The sequence below is a fragment of the Bombus terrestris genome, chromosome 14 (assembly GCF_910591885.1).
Source record: "Bombus terrestris chromosome 14, iyBomTerr1.2, whole genome shotgun sequence".
NCBI classification, from domain to species: domain Eukaryota; kingdom Metazoa; phylum Arthropoda; class Insecta; order Hymenoptera; family Apidae; genus Bombus; species Bombus terrestris.
In genome coordinates this window covers 5,577,368-5,596,175 of record NC_063282.1, presented here as the reverse complement: position 1 = coordinate 5,596,175, position 18,808 = coordinate 5,577,368, and the positions used below count along the sequence as shown (strand labels likewise).

At 38.3% G+C, this 18,808-nt stretch overlaps 1 protein-coding gene and 1 long non-coding RNA gene across 6 annotated transcripts in view; one reads left to right on the top strand and one right to left on the bottom strand.

The window, feature by feature from the left end:
- The window catches only part of LOC100648656, a 49,531-nt gene that overhangs the window by 23,409 nt on the left and 7,314 nt on the right, over nucleotides 1-18,808 (bottom strand). The window contains exon 1 of one of the 4 annotated variants that reach the window (XM_048412081.1): nucleotides 13,089-13,446. The exons of 2 other annotated variants lie outside the window; for them this stretch is intronic. The gene's annotated coding sequence lies outside the window, so the exon portion shown is untranslated. Of the gene's footprint in view, nucleotides 1-13,088; nucleotides 13,447-18,808 lie in introns of those variants that run through there. One more of the 4 variants, XM_012316206.2, reaches the window with a different exon arrangement.
- LOC125386323 lies at nucleotides 6,130-10,277 on the top strand. Of its 2 annotated transcripts, XR_007226363.1 has the most exons (5): nucleotides 6,131-6,778; nucleotides 6,865-6,921; nucleotides 7,357-8,035; nucleotides 8,122-9,120; nucleotides 9,237-10,277. It is a non-coding gene; the product is annotated as an uncharacterized LOC125386323 (long non-coding RNA). The 2 variants fall into 2 exon arrangements; XR_007226362.1 differs by having other exon boundaries at nucleotides 6,130-6,778; nucleotides 7,357-9,120.

Below are 18,808 nucleotides of genomic sequence, written 5' to 3'. Positions count from 1 at the left end.
ACCCAATTCGCCATCATTCTTAATTCCAGAAAGCTTCTCTGTTCTACTTAAAATAAAAATTCCTGTCGATTACAATTCAAAGCATGATAATTCTATCTATATTCTTTGAAGCCAGGAAGCTGCTCGATTCTATTTTAAACGAGTTCCTGGAAATCACGATCCGGGAATGTAATAATTCCATCTATATTCTTTCAATGTTTACGCATGGGTAATTGATTTGTTTTATCAGTCAATATTTCTCCGGAGAGAAATAAGATAAAGGAGTGGTCCGTGCAAGAAGTAGTTCTCCCTCGCAATTACTTGGCGAAATGAAATCCATTCGGCGCACGGTGTTTCCTCGGGCTATTACGACGAAGGTCGCACGAACTGGGGAAGTACAGTTGAATCCATAGAGCCGAGCACATTGTAAGCATCACGGTACTCGTAATGCTTCCCGTCGGCTGTTTGCTCGAGGTATCGGTTATCTCGGGCCAGGAAGGATGAAGAGAGAGAATGCTGGAGGAGGCCGCGCGCGATCGGCAAAAGAGGCGCCACGACTCGATGCGGTTACCTTTATCCGCTTCGAATCCTCCGGAAAAATCACGTCGATCGAGACTTCGGATCGTCGATCTTGACGACCATTAGCGGACTACACGAGAGAGTCCAGAGAAATTTTTTCGCTATGGCACCACGATTCTCCTCTAGACGGTGGAATGCTAACCGACGCCCGGAAGTATAGTCGATCTTCCATAGCTGATCTTCCAGCGACCGAGAAAGAAGTCAATTCGCATTCCCGACGAATTCCCTGTTGGAAAAACATTGTTGGATATTTTCAAAGGTGCTCTACAAGTTTGTCTAACGTAAAACAGACCACGTATAAGTATACCGTGTTGCGTAACACCTCTTCCTCCTTCCTCTGTTTTCTTTTTTGTTTCTTCCGTCCATAGACAATCTTCGTGAGAGGCAATTCGCAGTCAATTAATGGACCCCATTGAATGCTAATGTGGCGTTAATAACCAAGAAGGATGTGTCGAAATACCCGGGGATCCGTTCCTATCGCAGTCACGATGTCTGAAGAACGATGTTTAAAAGCTCAAGATCGGTTTCGGTATTGAAACCGTGATATAATCCTAGTCACGGGGCATTCGAACACTCTTCGAGGTTATGAAACGTGACTACGATGAATGATGCGGTCCGCTGGCGTTTTTGTATCGCTTTTAACGGGACTGTGACCAGAGGATCGATTGTAAAGAAAGAACGAAAAATAGCGAGTGAAAACTGGGAAAGAACACGGGGAATAATTACCGTTTTAAAAAGAAGTCGTAATATGAGTCGAAGAATCGGGGGTACGTGAGACTTTTCCGTCAAGGAACAGAAACGAAACGTTCGTTACTTGGAACACTGTAATTGCTGAAATTAAGTAAACTGTAAATACAACTACGGGAGTTGCATTCTCCCGGGATACGAAAATGGCGCGTAGAAGTGTTCGCCGCTCGGTAAGAAAAGAACAAGATCCTTAGCTGATGATAATTAGCCCGGCAACTACTCTCTTTGGCATAAAAGGCTAATCTACGATTAACCTAGCCATTTTTTCTGGTCATAACATAATGCTCGCATTGCAGCTCTGGTAATTGTTCGCCATTTTTTAATTCCCGCTATCTGCAAATTTAGATCTCGCGGTAGCTGCATTTAACCACCGGTTTGCGCGTCTCGACTATCCGTAATTTCCACTTTCTAAAAGTTCGCAGCCCGTCTGTCCAATATACAAACGAGCAAATATTATCTCGTAAGAATAGGTAGCGTATTCGCCTTTTCCTAATTCTACCTTTCTTTAGAATCTAAGCTCTAAAATTCCATAAAATTTTAGAGAAATTGCGTTTCAAATATTCCAGACACCTTTCTCAATTCGATATTTCTTTAGAATCTAATTTATAAAATTCCAAATTCCTTTAGAACCTAAACATCACACAATCGCGCTTCGATCGCACTAGCATTATAAATACCTTTCTCGATTCGATCTTCTTTGGAACCTAATCTCTATAATTCCATAAAATTCCTAAGGAACAATCGCGTCTCGATGTCCCGATGTTGATATTCTAAACCCGGACGGCCGTATGTCTCAATAAAACGTTTATTGCAAACAATATGTTGCCGAGAGTCCTCCGATGACCGCTTTTCGCGAGGCTGTCACGCGTGACGACGAGTCTGGTGGAAAAAAATTCTCTCGATGACCTCGATACGGAATGAGCGCGAAGGATGTTCCAGGACGCGTGCACCAGGATCTCGGATGGTTGTATTGATTACAGTATTCCGCGACTCGCTACCGTGGTCGAGACACGAGGCAAAGAATTGAAAAAACGAGAAAAAAGAAAGCAGAGGTAAAGGACGATGGGTGGAAACGAAAGAGAAGAGAAGCTACCGCCGCCGCCGCCGCCGCCGCGGTTCAGGATAATAAATGTGAGATTGGATCTCGCTGGTCATCTCATTGGCTTCGACTCGCTCGAGCGAGCAATGATCGAGATTATTTGAATATCGTCCGGTAAATACTCGCTCGGCCAACTGAAAATGACGACCGTAAACACATAGTTGACGATTATAAGCAAGCAAGTCAGACCTCCTCGGGGATCACGTTGGAAACTACGAAGAAAAGTAGCGCAACTATGTGTTTATTTCTCATGATTTTCTTCTTGTTTTCCCAAGGAAAAGTTTCGAGCAACTTCAGCGGCGATTATCTATTCCGGATGGAATCGAAAGTGCGCACGAACAGCGAAATTATCTTGGCGAATGTCGATCGAGATATTCGATCGAGGCTGGTATCGCTGCTTGTAAGAATGTCTGAAGCGCGACAAGATTTTTGCGTTCCAGATTCGAGCGTGTCTGACCAGTCACGGCCGTGTCTACTGAATTTATCGTCACAGCTTGTGAAACTGAAAATAACAGAGGCGTTCCTCGCTTTCCAAAATTTCTCCCGTCTATAATTAATGATGCATTGTCCAGTTTATACATCTGGTATGTTTTTTTCTTTGATTTTTCGTTGCACTGCAAGTTGGTTCGAACGAAATTCCGCCACTTGAGGCACGATTGTAGCTGGACCGGGAAGGTAACACTTTCCTCGTCGGTGATTTTCATACGCGCGTGCGTAGACCCGGCTGATTGTTAGTTGTTATCGCATTAAACATGACGAGCGAGAGTCTGCGCAACGGGAAATGATACGTTGTTCGTCTACGTGCAACAAAGACAAGAGAAGAATTACGACTCCGCTAAGGCTAGACCGTGGATCGTCTAAACATAGAGACCGTGCGCTAACTGCATTTTTACCATGGTAATATCAACGAGTCAACGATGAATCCGCGTAAACGCTGCCCTCGTCCCGATAAATTATACATTCAAAAATGCCCGGCCGTGCCCGCTTTTAAATATTTTTAGTCCGTTAACCCTGAACTGGACACGCAAATATCCAACCTCAATGTTACGTTTCGAAGAAACACGTCGAAAGAAATTCTAAATGGGAAGATTGCGTTTAGTGTTTGCAACGGTCCGTGAGCAAAGATATAGAAGACATCGTGATAAAAGTCTTTGTAATAGAAGACAACTGGTCGAGGGTGTGTCTCGTTGGCAATACGAATCTAACGTGTGCTATGAATCATAAGCGCAGTAAAAGCGTGCAAATAACCATGTCAATGATCTCACTTACGTGCCGACAAGACGCGTTTAATAATTCGATAGCGTTAAAAATTAGACCGTAATTTATAACTGTAATTTCGCAAATAAGAGAAGTCTAAACGAAGCAAGTTCGTTGTTCGACTGTTTCCTGTAAAATTTCGTGGTAAAAGTTCGGCCCGCAAAGTGTCTGGGAATTGTCTAAGGCTTGATTTACAATTGTGATTTGGCCACGTGAGATCGTGGCTGGCCAAATATTATACAACGCTCCTTAAGTGGGTTGTTCGCGTTCCAGCCCCAGTCACGCTCAAAAAGCTGAATAACATTTGAATGAATTGTATACGTAGCGTGACCGGTTGCTGGTTGCCAATTAAGTCGATTTCCAGACACGAACTCTGCCAGAAATTTCAATAGAATGTTCATCCGGCTAGTCGATTAATTCTTCGAATTTCGAAAAATTGCTTTCACACGCATGTTTCAATACCCATAGAACACTGCCGATAAAAGAATTACACGAATACATGTAAATACCGATGGAAGAAACTACCGAGCAGAATAAAGCGTATCGATGTCTACTCGAACGATCTGGAACGTCTGACGATCTCGAAAATGATTTTCTATCGTTTTCCTAGAACTGGTAGACTATAATCGGTTCCCGACGTGAATGATTCGTGTCCTGATGCTAGCCGTTGTATCTACAGGAAATTGAAGTCATTAATGCTCGACCAAGAGACGAGATACGCCCATTGGTCGTCGCTTCTTTCCACACGAACACGCCACTTTCTACCCGAGGGGCCGAAATGCTTTCCACTGGAATCGCCAGGCGGAAGGCGTTACTATTTTTTCTTTTTTCTTTTTTTTTTCCAAAGATATCGTCGATCAAGGAGGATGGTCCAATAGAGGGATTATCGTTATTAACCCATTAAGATGCGTGAAACTAGTGCTTTCTACCCTGTCGTGTGTCTCCGATCGCGTTTCATGGCAGTTTCTAACGGAAGGCCGTATCTGTTTTCCACAAAAAGATATCGACCACATGGATAATTATTTTTTCCCCGCGGTGAAACGACGAGCCGACGCTTCGTTTTACGCCGGGACGATTTGCAAGACAACTTGCAGCTCCGAAAGGGGAAGTGGTCGTTTTACTTTTGTGACGAACCAGCAGTGCGCAACGCGTTCGTCGTTGTCCTCGCGATTCCTCGCCTTAAGAAGGAACTAATAAATACGAGACTCGGCTCCTAAGTGAAATCTCCACGTTCCTCCTGTATATGTGTAACGTTTCATATCTTTTTCGTATCGCGTATCATTCATTAACGTCAATTAAATTCTATTTCAACGACGCGATGTTTTTACCGATGTCGGTGAACGCGAAGAAAATGGCACTGCTCCTCGTGTTATTTCTATCCAATGGAATCTTCTATTAAGTGTTTACATAAGGTGTTTTCGTTCATTTCTGTGATCGATAATGCAATTTTTCTAGAAATCGATACATACAGCGATTACAAATATTATTTGCGAATACTCTTATTTTCTAACGAACCGTTTTCTACGAGACTCTACATTTTATCTTTATAGGATCAAATGTCTGTAATCATATGGAAGTATTACTAAATTTAATATACTTTGATCTAATTAATTAGTATGTAAACGCTATAATAAATATTTACAATGTTGTACAAATACTTTCCGTAGCGTCTGTTCAAATATATAATATACTAGATATGTGTATGTATTATCATTAATAATTATTATCGATGCCATTAATTATTATTATCCGGTTATCTCAACCAGTTATGCAATTAGCTGAATAATGACGCATGTGTATATTTAATGCACACACGCTGTTTTCATAATTATTTTAACTCTTATTAGTTCCTTTTATTGTCCAAATAATTCTGAAACACGGTATATCGACGCTGAATTCTTTCAATATCCATTGAACATCCTTATGTATATTTTGCGTCGATTTCCAAGAAACCGGTCTGAAATACACGTTTCCCGCTACCAGGTTTAGATACGCACACGCGTGTTCGCCTATCCGCGTCTATCCGCCGATGCTTTCGATTTTATACAAAGCTTGGCAGTCTAGTTGAAACGTTAGAAAAGACGAAAACCATTTCGACGCTGATCCTTATTCGGTCTTTAATACGTAGCATTAAAGGCAACTCATATTGAGGAGATTAAAGGAAAACCCTCAGCGTAAAAAATATATAACTTTTAGTAAGAAAAGACGAAGAAAATAACTCAATCCCTAGGCATCCAAAATCTTCCATGCAACATTCACTTCTATGATACTTGATTAATACGAAAACTTCAGAGTAAAAGATATCATTTCCAATAAGAAAAAGAATGGAAAAAGTAACCCAATTCTATGCTATTCAAAACCGTCGATACCACATTGGCCCCTTGTTGATTGGCTTTTAACAATATGCAGCGATACGTAGCTCGTATTGAAGAGATTAATGCAAAACCTTCCGTCTAGAAAATGTCATTACCATCGAAGGAAAAAATAAAAAAAGAATAGCTGAATCCCCTCGCGTGTCAGTGTTTCCACAACGTTAGTAGAACGATTCGGTAAGTAAGTGGTGGTTGGCGAGAGACATCGCTCGATCGGACTGAGCCATTGGGCCCGTCGCGTCGTTGCCTGGCAGCTAGTGTCCATTGTGAGGTCGTGTGCCGTTATGAATCTCTAGTTATAAAACGGATCCTCCGTCTGCCGAGGTCCCATCTTTCCCTCTCGCCGTGAAACGCATAACTGTATCCTTTACACGGGCACACGTGCACCACTGTGTCGTCTGGCGAACGGAAGAGGATCGAAAAAGAGAAGAACAAATAAGAACAGTACGAACCTAAAGTGACGTTTGACACTCGGGACCAAGAGAAATCTAATTTACAGCACCTTATAAAACGTTCCTCGGGTTTCGTATCGCTGTTGCACCGTTACGTGCTTCGATCCCTTGCGTTTTGCTGCGGCGAACGTTTGTTCCCGCGGCGACCTGTCCACGGCTCGCACTTCTTGCGCGATTATACTTGCTTGCATGGAAGAAATCTGAGAGAAGACGCGAGTCGGGAAGTTCGTTGAAAATTTTAAAGAAGTTCTTGGCTCTGCGTGACAGAGATCAAAGATGGATATAACAATTAGGTATGAGGCCTTTTGATATATTTTCATTGTTTTTACGCGGGGCGATGTTGATAAATAGGAGGTCACGTTGGTAATTAATTTTCTAGGTTTGAAGTTTCGTTAAAAAACCCGTTCCTTGAAATAAAGAGCAATATCATTGACTCGTAAGTAAATGCAATATATCTTCTCTTACGTATACTTGAAAAATGGAATGGTCTTAACTGAGAACATTTCATAACTTCCACGTTCTAATTTTCTATCAGTTAGAGGCAAATGCATAGAGAAAGTCATTGATTTTAACGCCCCCACTATCCCACTGAAAAATATCTGCTCACTTAATATTCGCAAAAACGATTTCTAACTCATTACGTAACATCAAGATAGTGTCGCTGTCAAAGATCATAATAATTTCACGTTACTCCTCTCAATGTCACTTTATCCTGCGCTTTATAATCCTAACGATGCGATGCACACAAACTATTAGAAATATAAATCCGCCAAATCACGATATTCCTTCAGTGTCACACAAAATCCCAACATTTTATCGTTCGTTTGCCTCAGACATTAAAACTCTAATACGTAGCTATTTTCTTGGCTAGTTTCCAAGTCTGACAATAAGACTGGAGAACATCAAATGACTGCATTTGTCATGGCGTAACGAATCACGGCGGGTCGTGAGAACGTTTCCCTGGGACAAGGGGAAACGATTTCGCGTACAAAATCGACACTTCCGCCGGCGCGAGTGTGTCTTTGTTCTGGCCAACAGACAAAGGAACGCGAAGTCACGGCTACATCGACTGTGCTCGGCTTGGCCAACCTATGCACACTGTGAACGAGGCTTTAGGAACTCCGTGGTTGGAATGCCGAGTCGCCGTGTGTAACGGGCATGGAATGCGCGAGAGGAAGTCGTGCGCGCTCGCAGAAATTCACGTTCGATCGGCTGAAATTCAGGCACGCCAGCCTCATTTCCCATGCAGGACGAGGGCCACGGCATTGCTACACGTGCTCTTAACTACGTGACGTGTTTACATGGACCACTAGGAAACGACATATACGCACCGTGATCGCGTGAAAAGGTAGCCTAGCGTGATTTATAGGTATTTCGTTATAGAGAAGATCCTGCTCTCGGAAGATGCAGTGGAAGAAATAATTGTCAGAGGGAAGATAACTATCCGAAGCTTGAGCCATCAGAATCTCAGGGTATTTCATACTTTGGATCGCAGGAGAAAAAGTCGTTGGAAGATTGATCGGACATCGATCAATCTCTGACAAAATATGGTAAAGTATAATTTTTCATTACTAAAAAGTGCCGAATCTAAAGCGTAAGCGAATGATAAACGAAACTAATCTGGTTGTCATTGTAGCGTAACAGCTTCTACAATGAATCGTTGGTACAGTAGCAACTAGCTAGCGTGAACGGATCATTACCTCGTTGCCGGTTTCCGATCGTTCGCGGGACGATTTAATGGACCGTTCGCAGACCGTTTGCTCTGTTACAGCAAACCGATCATCGTCCGTTTCTTTCGCCTTGAGAATCCTCTCAAATGCTTCCGGAAGCCGCTGGATAAATAACGTCTCGTAAAAACGGAGAACCTTTACCGTGGTCCATGGCGTCGATCCGCTTACATTTTACATTGATGTAGCAAAAAGCAGATACTTTGATTATTCGCTCAACCAGCAACAACGTACACATTTAGGACGCTGCTCTTTCTAACATTCATAGCGATTACACGCTCTATTTTCACGTCTATCGACATTGTTTCGCGTGGAAAAACTGCAAAGGGAAGCTCGAAGAATCGTTTAGAACCGTGACAGGCTCGTTCGATATTTTCTTTCCTCTTGAGCAACGTGACTAGAATTACTTGGATAGAGTAGTATGTATAAGAGACTACTTAATCCATCAACGAAGAAAATGCTTCACCGATGTAGTTAATGAATCACTCGAGCGGACGCACGTCGGTTAAACATCGCAGATCTGCATAGAAGACAATTAAGAGTCGTTAAAATAATTCCGGTTAATTAAATGTTTCCAGTTGACGGACAGACGTCGCGATGGAAAGTCGGTTTTGTTCGCGACTTTCATCTAATTAATCCGACTGTCCCTATTTCTCGGTGATATATCGCAGTGTGGGTGGAAATACGGAAATAAATGGTTCGCGTATGTTTAATAATAGATCTGAGGCTGTTCTAGCTTGAAACGGTAACGGTGAACGGAATCGAAAATAAGCGTCCCTGGGTGAGAGAAAAAAAATGTAAAGATGTGGCAGGTAATTGGACGCCGGTAATTAACGGATGATAATCACGATAATGATTACGGCGATGACGACGATAATAGTGGTATCGTTGTATTATGCTCGTAGCAGGTAAGTTTACGCGTAAATCGCCGCGTTTCTCACATTTCTTTCAGTCAATCGACTAATTTATGGTTACCGTATCTTCTATATTTTCAACGTTTAGATCATCTGGGAACTTGTTGCAGATACGCCAGTACCTGCTGCTACTAGCAACGGAAGAAGAAAAGAGACTAAGACGACATGCATGAACAGGAAGAAGAGGAAGAGGAAAAAGAAATGTACCACGTTGGATCAATGAGAGGCGCTTTCACGATAATAAATATCTCACCATTTATCACGTCAACTGATTACGCCTGGAAAAACGTTACCGATTACCATTTTCAATCATCCTCGGACAGATCGATTTACGATTTCAGCCATTTTAGCCGGTCGATCATTCATCGTGTTAACGGCAAGGGACACGAAGTGAGACGTGCCATTCGAATGGCACAACCGCGTTTAAGAGCCGAGGCGAACGCGTTTTGTCGCGGCAATTAACGAGAAGGAACTTTCTTATTAACTTTCCTCGAAGAAGAGCACCATGGTGAAACTTTTACGCGGCCGCCGTGGCAAAGAATAGAGAAAGAAATTGTCGCGTGCCGGCCGGCTTCTCCAATCGTCACGGTCTATATATTTTAATTTTTAGTCTTACTGCTCGGGCAATCTGCCAAGAGTGAACGACAGTCGCATTTGTTTGGCGTATCATCGCGTGCGCACGTACCATATTAGTTTCTAACAATTTAATCGGTAATTTCTTGATGTTACGGGAAAGTGATCGGGCTCGTCGAATGATACCGTTTCGGATAGTTAAACGCCGAGAATTAAACAAGTTGAAATACGCTCGCTAGCGCCGAGATGTCCCTGAACTACTTTCCAACGCGGAATGCGAGGAAACTATCAATTTAAAGAGACACGCTTGAAAAACGGAAATTTATGCAACCGCATCTGATGAGGATGCAAGTGTTTGATAATACAAATACAGTACATTTTAGAAAGTTCGATAAAAATTAAAAATTCCCCTAGATTTAATTACCGACAATTTAACGGCCGTGCGAATGCGTAAAGTTCAAGTACCCCAGAAAACTGATTGTAATCTTGCCTCGGAATCGTATACAGAAATTTATCATCGTTACACCCGTTATTTCATATCCGGATTATTATAAATATAATTGATGCGTGTTCATTAACTCGACTCGAGTAATTTACATTCCTAGATCTCGATTGCGTTGTGCGTAGAGCAGTATTTTAATAGAGTGGTTTCTTTCTCCTGGTTTTTTTACAAGTGCTTTTAGTGGAACTTGTTTAGTCGCTTTGATTAAAGTTCGTATTTGTCCTATCACCTCCGATCTGAATCAGCGCGCTCGTACTTTTTTCTAAGCGCGATTCCCCAGATATACGTGCGTGTGTGTGCAACCGTTCGTATACCAGAAATTTAATCAATGCGACTGCATGCAATTAAAAGTAAAACGTGTTTTGAGCTTGTCTTATCGTTCTCATTAAAATTGGAAGAGCATCGCTGTATTTCTTTACGTTTTGCTTTGGCTAACGTCCGCAGGAATTAACGAGCAACTTATTCTCTCCGATGTGGTAAAAGAATCGTGTTTCTTCAGCCTATCTCCATTAATATTACACTGGTAACATACGGTGCTAACATAAGGTGTAGCGGAAGTTCTCATGGAAACAATCCGACGTTTCCAAAATATTCATTACTCGTTTATCTTTTACTTATTAGCATCGAGTATCGTGAAAATTGTATTCGTACGATCAGCGTGTTGAAGCGATTTGTACTTTCAATCTCTAATAACACTTGAAGGAATGTATACCATGAATTTTAATATTCATATTTCAATTTCACTCTGTCGGATAAAGAAGATAGCAATTAGAGATGTGATACGTCTCTCCGCAAATAAGATACTCTCGTTACCACTTTCTACGATCGTTTAATCCGTATGATAGCTATCTTCCGTTCCTGTATCTGTAATTACAAAGGGGACGATTAACATTCATTCATTACCAACAGTGTAACAGTTTGCAACCCCGACCTGATCTACGTATTAACATATGTTAAATAAATATAGGATAGGATCGATCGGACGAGTTTCTAGTTTCAACCCTTTTCCGGGATTTAAATTCTATTTGCTCTATTTTACAAGCTTCCCTCTTTTATCGATCGTTCTGCTACACGAAAGACGTGGCTTGATGGAAACTGTACGTTTTATGATTAGCTCGGTATAACGTATGTTGGTGGTAGAATCTGTTTATTAGTATCCGAGGGCATTAAATCGCTGCGTACATCGTAAATTGGTACCAAGTTACAAGTTACGTTTAACGAGTGACCGTCAAAGGAGTCCTCCTCGTGGTCCGTGAAACTACAGCTGCACGAGCACGGAGGAGAAAAAGTGGTCGGTGCGTATTTACGTAAATTGGTGCGTATGCCGGCCAATAAAATCATTACGTTGAAACGAAGAATCTATGGGCACGAAATCCAAGCACCGTTATGTATCCAGGATGGACATCGAGCGGCTGATTTACTTAAACCCGGAATGGCAGTCGTTCTCATTATCGGTCACTTTATTCCACGTGGAAAAGGATGTTGAACCGTACACGTGTATCCTGATCATTTCCAGCCTGCTACTCGCTATATCAAAGTTACAGAATCTCATAATGTTGCTAGTGAAACACGAATATCTGTTTCTTCTTTTCCATCTAGACAATTTGTTTTCGTTAAGATAAGATATCTATTAGGAGGATCGATTCGTACATGAAATGTCCGTGACACGATTCTTTCACCGTGACGTGATTGATTGGTGAACATTGAGAGGTGAATGTTCTTCGTCCTGTGCCGCAAGGAGGAGAACGATCACGTAAGAAACGCCTAATTTATTATGCCTGACTACTCCCGTATCATTAATTTCTCCCTGCCTAAATAATTACTCGAGTTCGCGTTAGTGGTTCGCACGACTTCTGCGTGTGCACACCCACGCGGTTATGTAACAGCCGTACCCTGAGTTATTAGGCAGCGATCCACGGCTAACAAAGAAAGTAATCGGCACAAAGATACCGCGACAGCGTTAATTGAATCGGAGCCAGGAATTTAGCCGCGTTTAAGGCCTCGCCTCGAGACTCGTAATTCTCTTTCGTCGATTTGCCCAAGTTTCCATTGTCCCACGGACACGTTTCATAATTATTATTCATCGCGAATAGATGGTGAAAGAATAATAGTCCCGATTCCACGGCTTGTTTTTCGAATAGACTCGTTCCGCCGTGCAAGGGTTTTCATTCAGGAGAACAATAGTATTCCAGCATGTTCCATGATTGTATATGCAACAAAGAGCAGAATATAATAACGTCGGTGTAATCATTCGCGAGAAAACGTGCCGAGTGATTTTGCATTATGAAAAAAGACGCGGTATTTTATAATTGCCGTAATTGGCACAAAACTAACGATCATCGGTCTTTTTCACGGTGAACATAGATGCGTTCTCGTGCGCTGGTTTATTAGCAGCAGCAGCTCTTCGTCAGGTGTGCGTATGTGTGTAAAGACTAGTTGCCTGATTCGTAGTGGTTCGCGTGTTTCCTTTTTACAGTCGACCGTGTGTGAATGAAATTGCACGACTCGTTAAGGTTTTTTTCACGGTCGAAAATGCATTAGAAGGATCGTCAGAGTCGGAGAGATCCAGAACCGGCGTTTCCTTAAAGGGACGAAGCGAGGAAGTTCAAACGAGATCCTGTCGTCGTCATCTTCGGGAAATGGTCGAAAAATAAAGGACATTAACGTCCTATGTTCGCGTGCATCAAGACATCTTGGATAACATGTCTTATCGGTACTATGTATCAAACGTAACATCTAATTTTTAAATCCAAGTTTCTAAGTAAACCTGTCCTCACAGACATTTCACTACGTCCAATTTCCAAAATTTTCACGATAGTCTACCTTTCGATTATCGCACAGAATCGGATTCGATAAAGGTACAAAACGCAGAATGCAAAGAGGTTACCTGAATTTCCTATGAGTCACACGTGATCTACGTTCAACCTTCCCGATGCATGGTTCGAAGCGCACGTGAAATAAAATTTATTCACGAACTAGCACGATGCAGATGAAAATTAATTTTCATTGTTGAAATCGAATGCAACTGGCACGACTTTCGTTCACCGGGGTCTCGTGAGGGAAGAGACATTCGTTGACGCGATCCGCTCTTTAAGACGACCGGAGGTTTACTGACACCGGCGCCTCCACCTGTTCGTAATGTAAGCCAGGTTTCAGTTTATCCTGTGATGCGTCACGTAGAGGGGCAGAAAGGACAAACGTGAAGAGTATGTGGTCGATATTCAGTCGTTTTCTTACCATATATGCATGTAAAATAAACACGAAACAGACACTGAATGGTAGATCTAGCTTTTAGAATAGGTAATCTTCGTCACGGACGTAAAACGATTGCAACGGTTATTGCATGAGTATTATCGCAGAGACTCAATTCACGAACAAGAACTTACTGCTGTATCAAACTGATTTTTAACGTCGCTTTCCATCACATTTATTCTCATTCTGTGATGTTTACTTGAGAATATAAAAAGATGGCGATCGTAAAATTTGAAAAAGTATGAATATCGAGCTATTATAGATATCGAATTGAAAGAACATCTTTTGAAATAGCTTTATACCTTTATTGTGTATTATTATTGTACTTACAGCATATTAAACGCTAGAACACGCTGACGAAGTAGGAATTTCTGAATAATCAGATGAACGTTCGAAAGAAAGGAATTTTTAATTTGATCTTCGAATTAGCGAATGCATTAGTTTAATACTGAATATGGCCACAAGGTGGCGGATGTTACCGCGACTTTGATTTGGCGGGAACAGAAATACGTAGGTGAAAATTAAATAATTTTGATCGATGAAAGAGATGCTACTATAATATTCAAATATGAATTATAGTCGTGCGAATAAGTCGACGAATGTTAAGATGTCCATCACTGTATTATAAATGAAGTGGCACTATAGATAAAATATGTACTGTACTTAAGTGCAGTAAATAAATATTATAAAAGTACGAAACTGTAGATTTTGCTTACGATTACATATAAGGTATCTTGTTCAATATCTTGTTTGTAATGTTATATCACAATCTAGTTTCAATTCTACTTACTCTAAGTATTGCGATCTTATCTATTCTTGAATCGGTAACGTTGGAACTGACACTTAGATGGTAAGGAAGTTCAGCAAAACATGTGACATACAACACGAAACTTTGCATATCAAACTGTATATATTAATTTATGTGTACATGATTAACTATTGATTATGATTAATGATATAATTATGTGTATGTAATTTACTTCCCCTTTCTTTTGTCTCTTTGTTTCATCTTTTTCCTCATTTTGTCTCCTTTCATCTTTCTTTTCCTTTTTATACCTGTTGAATTCATTCTTCCTCTCCTCTTCCTGTCATTATATTTCTTTCATATCCCTAATAATTCTTTTCTTATCTTTTTCCCATTTTCCTGTTTTGTTTTTGCTTTCCCTTTTGTTTTTTTGTGTTTTTTTCGTACATCGAACTGTGACTAACGAGATACGATGATACACGAAACTATTCGAATTTACTATAGGAATTTTTGTATGAATATAGAATATATTATGTTCATTGTATCAAACTTCTTGAAAATATATATGTTATCAGATCTGTTTCAAATTTTACCAATCACTAATTATTAATTGCGATAATCGTATCTTGTTACAGTGCTAGTGAGATTTTAAAATGTTTTGTATAATGTATACAATAAAAGTTTCTAAAAAGGTTAGTAGGATTTTATTTTAATCTTACTTGTCAATATTATAACCTTACTCCACATTAGAATCATATTTTATTTTGTTCTATGTCGATCGAAAATAATAAAAAGTGATGATAAAAGAATTTTGAATGTCTTAAAACATTTACGAATAATAACAGCAGGTACAAATAACATATACATAATTGATGAAAGTTATCAAACGAATAACATATGAAAAAGTCTTAAAACATTTAGCACTTATAACATTTATACAAATAATTGACTATAATTGTCAGATTAACAATAGCATTACTGATTCATAATAATGTATGAGTAACATATAATTAATAAAAAATTTTCATACGAATGAAATATCAATAAAGGAATAATAAATATGTATATGTGGGCTCGTCTGTATACATATGTACGTACAAAATATAAGTTAATCACAGTTCCTTCGACCCAGATATTATTTTATTTTGAAATAAAAATTATCCTTCTTCAGCTTTTTATCTATAAATCAGTTTCTTAGATTCATTTCTGTTCGTCGAAAAGATACTAGATCATTTGTGTTTACTTTCTATAGTTCCTACGTGCATCTCAGTATTCAATCTAATATATTATTTTCTCCTTTTTTCTTTTGAGACATAATATGTTTATTGTTGAAAACATATCCTTGAGCATAGGTTTTTCGGGAATTTGACGAATCCTATTCGTGCATACGCATCTAACTAGCGACCTCCCCCCCACCCTACTCCTTGCCACCCGAAATTTGCAGGATAAATCGCGGTACGAGAGTCAGTTAAGCATGGAAAATCAGAGAGATTAGACGTACATTTATTCGTGTCACTTCGTGACAAATATCTTTGGTACTTTTATAGGCATTTTTTACCTTCATATTCACGCTATCGTTATTTTCACTTAATTGTACGTTTTTCTTTAATACTTTATTATAATCTATTATTTAGTTATCTTCTCTTTTTTATCGTTTTTTTGGTTGCTCCATTTGCCGGTAGCTCGTCTAATGAGTTTTCGGAAGACAATTAGACTTTGATTATTGTTTCATTTTCAAATAATTTGCTCTTTTTATACATTTGTATTAACATTTTGTTCTTTTTTTGTGCAGATTGCAATTATTTGATTTCGAAGGAAGCTTGAAAGTATTAGAGAGATGCTGCGAAATTCGAAAGGACGGGATGAAAGTCAAAAGGACGCCATGGTGATTAACAATAAATTTAATAACTTTTCGTCGAAATGAGGTAATATTTCATTTATTTTAAGGAAGGCAAACGTATTTATATGTTTGTTTCCTTTTTTTAGTTAGGTGATTGGTAATATTTATTCACTATGCGATTAACTCCATTTATTATAAATATTTTGTGATATTAACTTAATTAATATCTAATATAACAAATTCTAAATTTACGGTTTATTAAGAATACCAAGATGAACAATGCAAGATTAAGGAAATTACTTTTTTCTTTCGAATATATTAAATTATATTTCCGAAGAAATTCAAAAGATTATTTAACATAAATTTGACATAGATTTGTTTCATTTGAGTAAAAAAACCAAATAACTTTTTCATTTTGTTTCATTATTCGTAAATTGTCTGTAATATAGTATTGGCTATTAATTTCATCATTTTCAATAACTTCTATTACATTCGAGAAAATACGCTATCACAGACAGGTTTAAACAGGTTCTGCGCATCGCGTTTTTTTCGTATTGCGCAGCTTTGTTTAACGGTCAGAAAAAGTACACCATGTTGCATTAGAAGGAAGTCACGTAATGCATAAAATATTTGAAGCTGTAATGGCGGACATTCAATTTGGCGGGTAATTTTTACAAATCAATCTTATCATAAAATATTCATACATATACACATTTGACAATAATAAAAAATACTTTGAAAAATATTTTAAATAAACTAACGATACATTCTCTTTCGTATTCTTGGTATGATATTTCTATGCATATTTTCGTTCTCTTGATATGATATATGGTTCTACCTATTGTAATCATAATTAATTCGTAGTTTTAACAAAGCAGTATTTTCGTAAACAAACACACGACTCCCTATCCCTTACCTCTTATAAAGTTTTTCTTTCAGAATATTTTTGTGACCGTGCGCAATGCGGTTGGTAAAGTCAGTGTTTGCTGCGTTAAATCACATTTAATATTGACTTAGTACATAACAATCTTCATTAGATTTAGTTATAATAATCAGACGCGAAATTAGAGTCAGTGTGTTCGCCGATTGTCATTTGACTTAAACGGACGCGGAATAGTCTATTATTTTTTTTTTTTTTTTTTGTTGTTGTTAAACATTCGTTTTCGGTAGTAGAATCGCAGGTCTCGCAAGAGGATAAAGCCTTTCCTGGAGCTCAAGAATGTAAGCTTTTCGTACACTGCATTTTGATTTATTTATTGAACTAAAATCTTAAAATTTTGCTATTGAAATACACAATAAAAATGTTTGATATCGTTCAGAAATTGGTAGAGCCTCAATTTCTAAGTCTGTCATTATTGTATTAAAGTTCCATTTTTTATATAGTAATGAAACTTTATTAGAATTCCAAATCTTTTTATTATTAAAATTTCACGTTCGAATAGAGTTTTATTTTTCATTGTTTTAAGTTTTCTAACAATCACAAGTACGTTTTCAAGAACAACTTATAATATTTAACATGTTTTGTTACAGGTTTTTCACAACTTTCATCTTTTTCCCCCTTCTTTTGGAAGGATGTAGCGGTGTTTTAAATTTATACATGTAAGAATCTTTGCACATTGTATTTTATTAATTTTATTCCTTGTATTTCGCTGTAATTATTATTAATCAAAAACAAAAATCTAGTTTTAAATTTTTATATTAGAATTGTGACTTTTATTCTAATTATAGTTTATTAGAATTTTAATCTCTTTTGCTATTAAAGTTAAGTCTTCATAGAGTTTCATATTTTCTTCATAGTTTTCTTCCATTGAATTCGACGATTCCAATTTGATGATGACTTGATGATGATCTCCCTTGGATCAGAACAACATCGAAGACAATATTCTTCACATCTAATCGTGAGTCGCATGTATTTGTGTTCCTCCGGTCATTCAATCATGTCGAAGGATGAAAGGTCCGAATCGACACGGGTGATTGGTTGTATACGTAGAATTTTTGACGAGCATAGTGACCGCGGGTATTTATACCCGTGAGTAGTAACATTTTTTGTCTATATTTTGTTTATTAGTTCAGGATAGGTTTTCTTGCACACCGCGTTTTTAAATGTTAATGATAATATATATAATATATATAAGTATGATATTTACATATTGCAATATAAAGTATTTTGTTTAAGTAATATAATCTTGACAATAATATAATAATATATTATATTATGAGATATAATTAGTATATATATGCATATGATTGAAAATTTCATAATATATTCATTATAATTATTTATAAAATCAAAGTATTTTGTAGTGAAGAAGTCTGATGCCCTCAGACTTCGTTAATATGAAAATTCAATTATGATTAAAGTTATTATAATGCTAATAAAGACTATAAATGATATTTATTTTAATCTTTTACTTTACAATTGTATGGAGCAGTTTTATTATTTGAGTATACACAGTATAATTTCAGTAAAATTCGGAATATGAAATATGAAAGTATATGTTAAAGTATAACTTTGTCTGGCCGTCATGACGGATGTTATCAAATTTCACGCGCAAGAAAACACTTCGCGGCAGGCTGATATCAGAATCAAAACAAGTTTTGAACGTTTCTTTGTGTTTTCAAAGATGTGTTTTGATAAAGATATCGCCTGAGGATATTTCGAATAATACAGTTCATTTAGAGTCCATTGTAATTCATTGATATTAATATTACTTGCATTGAATCTTAGTTTATATTTAATAAATATCTGTATTCTTCATTAATTTCTTTC